The 8,562-nt window shown below is 46.7% G+C and overlaps 1 protein-coding gene across 1 annotated transcript in view; it reads left to right on the top strand.

Annotated features, from left to right (window-relative positions):
* Window positions 1-4,547: 4,547 nt before the first annotated feature.
* The window catches only part of LOC103468102 (extracellular sulfatase Sulf-2-like), a 55,389-nt gene continuing 51,374 nt past the window's right edge, over window positions 4,548-8,562 (top strand). Inside the window, exon 1 of the mRNA XM_017305663.1 lies at window positions 4,548-5,386. The gene's annotated coding sequence lies outside the window, so the exon portion shown is untranslated. The remainder of the gene's footprint in view (window positions 5,387-8,562) is intronic.

The following is an 8,562-nucleotide window of genomic DNA, read 5'->3' as shown; positions in this document are numbered from 1 at the left end:
CTCCTCCTCCTCCTCCTCCTCCTCCTCCTCCTCGTCAAACGATGTGTCTTCGTGTTTCTGCTGCTGACTCGGCGCTGAATGTTTATCATCAGAAGCTGGAATATTAGCCGTAGCTGATTCAGACTGAAGCTAGGAGGCTACGTTAGCCGTAGCCTAGCAGCAGCGGCGCTCATGCAGCATGGAACGTTTTTCTGCGTTTTCCGTTCATATTTTCTGTTTATATTTGATGATAATTTGTGTAAATATTGGAGAGCGAAGCTTCTGGGTCTGAAGAGACCTGAGGTCAGGTGGTTGGGTCGTCACATGCGATGATGTCACACAGCAGAGCTGACGTCACTCTAATCAATGACATCATCATGTATTCCAGGAAGCCAGTCTGTCGTCATTCAGTTCATTGTTGTTTATCGCCAAAAGATGATTTAGAGAAAACAAACCACTTGGTTTGTTATTTTAGGCAGGTGATGGTTCTGGTTCTGGTTCTGGTTCTGGTTCTGCTGAGGCCCAGTTGGTTGACGGCGAGCTGCAGGTCGTCTTAAATCGTCATAAATGTTCCAGTAACTATGAACCAAAGCATCTGGGCTCACTGTTTTGGACGTTTTTCAGTTTTCTGGAAGTTTGTTCCAGATCTGTGGAGCATAGAAGCTGAATGCTGCTTGTCCATGTTTGGTTCTGGTTCTGGATGCAGAGCAGAACCAGAACCTTTCATGCTCTTCAGGTGACAGAAGGCCGACTTTATAACGGTCTTCGTGTGACTCTGAAGGTTCAGGTCAGAGTTCATTCTGATTTCTAGACTCTAGCTGAGTCTATGTGCTCTGATTGGTTCTGATTGTCTGCAGAACGTCTGATACCAACAGATCTGTCGTATCTTCCTGTGTCACACGGTGATTAGCATAATGCATGGTTACCGTGACAACAGCAGTTGGAAAAGACTCAGTGTCTACAGTAACGAGACGCTGCGAGCAGAAGCAGAAAGCTGGAAACGTTTTGTTTTACACACGACTCGACATGGACCCAATGAAACCGCAGGAAAATGTTTAATTAGCACAAACATTTTTAAACTACAAACCAACAGAAGCCTCCTAAATAAACAGATAACATCATCGATCACGATAGGCAGGTGATCAATATCAATAGATCATTCATCTGGTAGAATACAGAACCGGAGGGCATTCTGGGAAACGTAGGCGTCAGCCGCTCACCGCTAAGCTAAGCTAAGCTAAGCTAGCTGGGGGGAATCGACTAGCGCTCGTTCTTTGGTTGCCTAGCAACAGCCTGCTCAGTAGCCTGCCAAGTTTCATGTTTCACTTCATGACTGTTGGAAAATAAGAAAACATGATGGAGTAAAAACTTTAAAAAACTCATCAATAATTATCAACTTGTATGAAATGACTGAGTTTTTATCGTCCGGCTCAAACCAACGACTCTGAAAGTTTACGAACAAATCGAACCCGAAGTTTTGATGATTTTAATGTTTTCTAAAAGTAAAAATGAAACTTCTGGGGTTATTTTTAGTGAAGTATAATAGCAAAAAACTGAACTTTTAACTAATGAGGAAAGCAGGAAGTGCAGTGTGTGTGTATGAAACATAAATTATTCATGTTTATTATCCGTTTGTTCAACAAAACCTGAAAACGTCTTTTGAAAATAATTTTTCTGCTGAGTATTAATTAATTAATTAATCACTATGGAGGCTGAATATGAACTAAAACTATTAAAAACTAAAACCAGAATGAAAACCCAGATCTGTGGTGACCCCTCCTCCCTCCGTGACCTCTGACCCCAGGACCCCTGTGAAGCTGCTGACTCTCTGCTCTGACCAGTCCAGCAGGCTTCCCCCTCGTTTCCATGGCGATCTGCCTGCTGTGACTCCGGTGGGCTCAGCGGTCCGGTCGGACCGGCCGGCCGGCCCCACAGCCGCTCCCCCCCTCCCCCACCTGTTGCCGTGGCGATGCTCCTGCTGTCTGATGGTCCAGATCTTTACTTTCACTTTCACTTCCTGTGCTGCGGCTCTGCTGCTGCTTCTGGGTTTCACCAGCCGCTCCTCTCATCCAGAACCTCCAGTCCAGTTCTGGTTCTGGTTCTGGTGATCCAGAACCTTTAAACTGGGCTCTGCTTCTGCAGCAGGTTTCTCTCTGGACCTCAGCTTCTGCTTCCTGTTTCATTCTGCCTGTGAATGAATTCACGGCGTAGATTTCTGGGTTCTAACCGGGTCGGGTCTGACTGGGTCCAGAGGAACCGGCTGGCCAAACCGGGCCGAACCGCAGCAGGAAGCAGCCTGAAGGCGGAGGGACTTTTTCAGCGGCAGGAAACAGGAAGCAGGAAGCAGGAAGTGTTCTGGATTTACATCAGAGAGACGATGAAAACATGAAGCAGAAACGGACCAGAACCGACCCGGATGGTTCTGGACCGGCACTGTTTTCACAGAACCGGTCCAGTTTACACCATGAAAACTATCATCAGGTTATCATAAACCATAAAGTCTGAGATGTTTCATCATCCTGGTTTCCTCTGGATTTAAAATCTGATTTAATATCCAAATATTAAAACTTTAAACTGTTTGCATGAAGAAATAAGTAATTAGTGACACAGTCGTCACTTTTCCTCCTGATTGTTTTTATTAGTTTTACTTCTGTGAAGCATTTTTTACTTTCCGTACGTCCAGCCTTCAGACTCGCGTCGCATTTTCTGGAGATCCAGAATGAAAAGTTGCTTCATTCAAATCCAGACGTCCAGTTTGCAAAATGTTCTGGTGACAAAAATGGAGGAAATGAATTTTGAGCAGTGAGAACAGGAAGTGGCCGTTGGAGCCACTTCCTGTATTTAGTCAAGCTTCGTGAATGAATTTTGCTGTGAGTCAGAGTTTGGTCGTCGTCTCGGTGGTTTCCGTCGTGCGTCCGGCCCAGTGCCGTCTCCATGGCGATGTGAGAACGTCACGGGACGCCGACGGACAGCGGATGTGTTTTATTGTGCAACAGATTTTTGATCATAATAAATGAGAATCAGGATTTTGGCGCCTCTTTATGCTGCTGATCATTTCTGCTCTAATTCAAAATAAAACGTCTCCATCAGCACCTTGTTCTGAGGGCCACACAGAATCTTTCCATGGGCTCCTAACGGCCCGGGAGCCACACTTTGGACCCCCTTAACAACAGAAAACCTGCGTTTGTCAGAATGTTTGGTTTGTTTTTAGTGAGGATTTTGGTTTCTCTGGTTCTACTGGTTCAGATTTCTCCTTTTGGTCCCTGAGCATCGCCCCCTGCTGGGTGGAGGTCAGAACTGCAGGCAGTGTCAGAAAGACCTGAAGGCTGCAGGTGTTTCTGTAAAACCCGGATCAGGATGTGACCTGGACTCTGATGTTGGACCAAACCAGGACTGGCTGGAACCGGGTTCTGCAGCAGAACCGCAGCGGTTCTGCTGCAGAACCGGGTTCTGCAGCAGGTCAGGCTGCTCTGCTGTCACCATAATGACACTAAATTACAGTTTTCATCTCCTCTGGGCCCTGATGGAGGCTTTTAGCTGCTCTCACACACACACACACACACACACACACACACACACACACACACACACACACACGCGTGTCAGAGGTGAGTGTTTAACATGATTACGCTGCTCTAATGGAGGCAGTGATCAACTCGACATGAACAGCCGCTGCTCTTCTCTCTGCAGCAGCTATAAATAAATCAACGTTTAATTTTGAGCTTTCAGATGGAAAATAGCAGCGAAATGTTTTCCCTCTTCAGCAACAAGCTGGAGAAACGTGGAATATCACAACCTGCATTTTTATTATTTTTATTAAAACATTTTCTATGCATTTTTAAAAAAGTTTTGTTAAATTTTATCATTTAATTTTACAACATGAAACCATTTTTTAACATTTATTTAATCTGGTTTTCATTTTATTTATTTCAGTATATTTTTTTTAAAACAGTTTTTTTAAATAATGAAACTTTTTCAAATATTAAATTTTTATTCATATTTTATAGTTTTTTTTTCAAAAGAAAAGACATTTTAAAAATGAATGTATTTATTTTAAATCTTTTTCTCTGAAGCTCAAACGCTGAACTCCTGCTGTCCAGTTCAACCAGTTTAGCAAGTAAAACCAGTTCATGTGGTTTTAGGAGAAATTATGGAAGATCATTCATGTCATAAATCCATAAAAAGAGCCTAAACATCATCAGTTCCACAGAAGGAGAAACGGAAATATAGTTTTGTAAAGTTAAATATTTCAAACATTCAGTTTTACTTTTTGTAAAAAATCATTTTTTTACGTCAGAAATGAGAAATAATTGATTTCATGTGCAGTAAAATGTCTGATGGACGGATGAATCCATCATCACATTTCATATTAATGCTGCAGGCGGAGAGAAAAGCTCAGTTTATTCATCTAGTTTTAATAAAATCATGTTTTCTAAGGAGTAAAACATTTAGTTTATAAAAATAAATATGAAAACCGACAGATTTCTTAAATCTGCAGAATGTGATATTTATTCAGATTGTCTCCATGTCAGATCATCTGAAAAGCTTCCGACTGAGAACAACCAATCAGAGCCGGGAGGCGGGGCCTAGCGCTGTCATTCATCCTCAAGTACGCGCTACTAAATGTGCTAATGGCAGAGAAACGGCTTACCGCCGTCATCAGTGGCTACGCTAACAAGCCTTAGCATTCAGCCTAGCTGCAGAGTAGCAGAGTGCAACGGGGGAGAGTGATTGACAGCACTAAGCCCCGCCTCCTGGCTCCGATTGGCTGTTTCTCGCTGAGGAGATCAAAGTTTTCAGATTATCACAAAATGAAAAATGATTTTTTTTCTATAGTTACAAACTGCAGCTTTAACGGATCAGAACCGGCAGCCAGAACTTCCCGACTCCTGGGTTTCTGCATCATATTTAACGAAAACAGAGTCAGAAATGTTTCAGGTTTCAGTTTGAATCCCGTCCAGCTGCAGGACAGAGAGAGAGAGAGAGACGGAGAGATGGAGCGACAGAGACAATGGAGAGAGAGAGAGAGGAGGAGGAGCGGCAGGAGGAGGCGGTGGTTTTGACGGTGTGCTTGTCGAGGCGGTTACCACGGGGATCATTGCCATGACCGCCACCACGGCAACCGCTAACGAGCTGTGAGGGAGAGGAGGCTGAGGTTGGCGGTCTGGTGCCGGGCGCCCAGGAGCCAGGCAGCAGGAGAGACGATGAGGAGACGCCGAGTTTGAAACGTCAGCTGAGAGGAAGCGAGAAGAGGAAGAGGAAAGCAGAAGTGACCGGCTCTGAGGAACACGGTTCTGCAGAGTTTCTCCTGCCGGGTTTGGACCTTCATGCTTCAGTGAGTCCGTCTGGTTCCCCCCGGGTCCGGAGATTTGTTCGGGTTTCAGAGAGGACTGATGAGCAGCTGAAGGTTTGTGGTTCTGACTTTAATCAGATTCACTTCCTCCTGATTCAGGCTCAGAAACTGGACCTGGGTCCGGTTCTGGTCCGGTTCTGGTCCAGCAGTCAGACGTTCGGTGCTGAATGTTCCTCTGATTTATTCGTATAAATTTACTGAAGTGATCAGAGAAACGTTGAGTTAATTTCAGCAGCTGATCTGATATCCTGGTCAGATTTAAATGTTATTTTAAACGTTTCTGTATTTATATAATTAAACTAAATAATAAAATACTGAAGCTGGTTTGGAGAACAGAGGAGCGTAAAACGGATCAGAACATTTCCTGCTCGGGTTTCTGCTGCCGTCACACATTTAAAACTAAAATATGTTTCATCATATTTTGGTGAATCCCATCAAACTGTTCCCGCTCCAGTCCGGCCGTCCCTGACGGTTAACACTTTTCAAATTATCTGGAAAATTCATGGGAAGCTAAATGTGCTGGGCAAACATCTGTGTAGATGAAGCTTTTACCTCCTGAAGTGAAACTCTGGGGGCTAAACGCTGCAGCCAGACCTCAGCAGCAGGAGGGAGACGCGGCGGCGGTCAGTCTATCGGTCGGTCAGTCTATCGGTCGGTCAGTCTATCGGTCGGCCAGTCTATCGGTCGGCCAGTCTATCGGTCGGTCTAGCGGTCGGTCTATCGGTCAGTCAGTCTATCGGTCAGTCTAGCGGTCGGTCTAGCGGTCGGTCTATCGGTCGGTCAGTCTATCGGTCGGTCTAGCGGTCAGTCTAGCAGTCGGTCTAGCGGTCTGTCTATCGGTCGGTCAGTCTATCGGTCGGTCTATCGGTCGGTCTATCGGTCGGTCGGTCGGTCTATCAGTCGGTCGGTCGGTCTAGCGGTCAGTCTAGCTGTCGGTCTATCGGTCGGTCGGTCTATCGGTCGGTCCGTCTATCGGTCGGTCTATCGGTCGGTCTATCGGTCGGTCTATCGGTCAGTCGGTCGGTCTATCAGTCGGTCGGTCGGTCTAGCGGTCAGTCTAGCTGTCGGTCTATCGGTCTATCGGTCGGTCGGTCGGTCTATCGGTCGGTCTATCAGTCGGTCTAGCGGTCNTTGAAACTTTATTGAGTTTATGTACTTTTACATTTCCTTCCCTCCTGGAATGTCAGCGAAGGAGGAATTTGTAAAGTACATAAACTCTGGACCGCCCGGTGTCGGTCCAGAGCGGCCCGGTGTCGGTCCAGAGCGGCCCGGTGTCGGTCCAGAGCGGGCCGGTGCCGGTCCGTCAGGTCGGACACTCTGAACTCGTCCTGCAGGATTTCTGTCCTGGATCCTCCAGCCCATCGGGGAACTTTAGAGAACCTTCTGCACAAACTCTGGATTTTCTTTTTCTAGTCGAACTGGAAACAAAAATCAGTTTCACAACTGATGACTAAAAATCAGAAGGAAAGAAACGGAAGAAAAATAGTTCTGAACCTTGAAGGCAGCATTCAGTCCGCTTTAACTCGACTCCAGGCCGTCTGCCTAGTCAAAGTCCGGTCCGGTTGGTCAGGTGTGAATGCTAATTGACCTCTGGTCCTCCAGACCGGTCTGGGAAAATTGACACTGGCTCGGTTTGAATGTGAACGCCAAGCAGACCGGAGACCGCTCCAAAAGCAAGAAGTGGACTTTAGCGCAGGGCATTCTGGGTAAATCCAGCCAAAGCTAACGTGCTAGCCTAGCGCTAGCAGCAGAAATGGCTCCAACACTAAAATCCTCCATCTTGTTTCCATCTGGTGAAGCAGGAAGTTGCTCTCAGCGTCTTCAGTGGTTCTTGGTGCAGCGCCCCCACAGGCCAGGAGGGGAACAGGTTGGGTTGACTCAGAGCAGCTGGAGGAGGAGCAGATGTTCTGGTTCCAGTAGAACCGGGTCGACCGGACCATCAGGAGGGGAACAGGTTGGTTTGACTCAGAGCAGCTGGAGGAGGAGCAGATGTTCTGGTTCCAGTAGAACCGGGTCGACCGGACCATCAGAGGGGAACAGTCCTGCCCCGGGCCTCAGTTTTCTGATGAGCTGCCCTGCTTTGTGTTGGTTCCTACCCTCCTCTGACTCTGTTACCCCAGGTGTCAGCTGGTTCCTGAGCTAGCTGTGTTTAGCTAGCAGCTGGTTGGAGGTCAAAGGTCGGCTCATGTTGTTGGTTCTGTTGGTGGTTTTGATTGTTTGTGCTGCAGAAACAAACTTTGACCCGTTTCCAGTCGAGGCGTGACGCTGTTGGGAGCTGAAAGCTGAGCTGCTGATGCCACACCGCTCCGCTGGGACTTCCTGCTCCACCCACCGCCGTCTGCGTTTATGCCCCTCCCTCTGCTCCCTGGCAGCCAATCAGGCGGAGGCGCAGGAGTTGGTCTGGAGGAGGCAGTTCCCTGCTGTCAGGACTCAAACTGGACCCGAACTGCACTTTGTTCCACCGCTAAGAGCAGAAACATCCAGCCACAAAGACGGACCTGAGCTGACCCAGTCACAGCGGAGCTTCCTGATTGGCTGCTTGCTGTTTTAAAGGGACAGCATCAAGTAAAATCAACTGTTTTCATCATGTCTTATCAAAGGCATTCATGCAGTGTTGCTCTGATTCTTTCATGTTTGAGAAATCCTCTAATCTCCATGGCAACCATTCAGCTGTTATAATACCTCGGTGGACTTGGCCCCACCTTCAAGGACAAAGCTCCTCCCCTCTCAGCTCCCCCAGACTAGCCAGCAGCAATTAGCAAACAGCTGCTGAGCTCATCATAGTAGCTGCTGCTCAGAGTGACGCTGGTAAAAACGTTAGAGTTGATAGAGGAGCCATGTTGGATGACTTCCTGGAGGCGGAGCTTCTGGAAGAGCAGGAGTTCTTAAAGAGACAGAGGCCCAATTTAAAGGTGTTAAATTACAAAGTCAAATTACTCGAAGGTGGAGCTAGAACCACTCTGGCTTTTTGATCAGCTGGGTGGTTGCCATGGAGATTAAAGGATTTGTCAAACATGAAAGAATCAAAGCAAACACTGCTGGTCTGTTTTTGATTAAACATTAAAAAATGATGTGAAGATCAACAAGTCACATTTAAATGACGCTGCCCCTTTAATAATGTCCAGCTAAACAGTAAACTGAACAGAAAGTTTCCTTGTGGGAAGTTGTGAGTTTTAGCCATAATCTGGCACCGTGAGGTTCTGATGGAGGTTCTGATGGTTCTGATGGTT

Source organism: Poecilia reticulata, linkage group LG7, assembly GCF_000633615.1.
Source record: "Poecilia reticulata strain Guanapo linkage group LG7, Guppy_female_1.0+MT, whole genome shotgun sequence".
NCBI classification, from domain to species: Eukaryota; Metazoa; Chordata; class Actinopteri; order Cyprinodontiformes; family Poeciliidae; genus Poecilia; species Poecilia reticulata.
The sequence above is the reverse complement of the archived record's forward strand: the minus strand, read 5'-3'. Positions and strand labels throughout refer to the sequence as shown.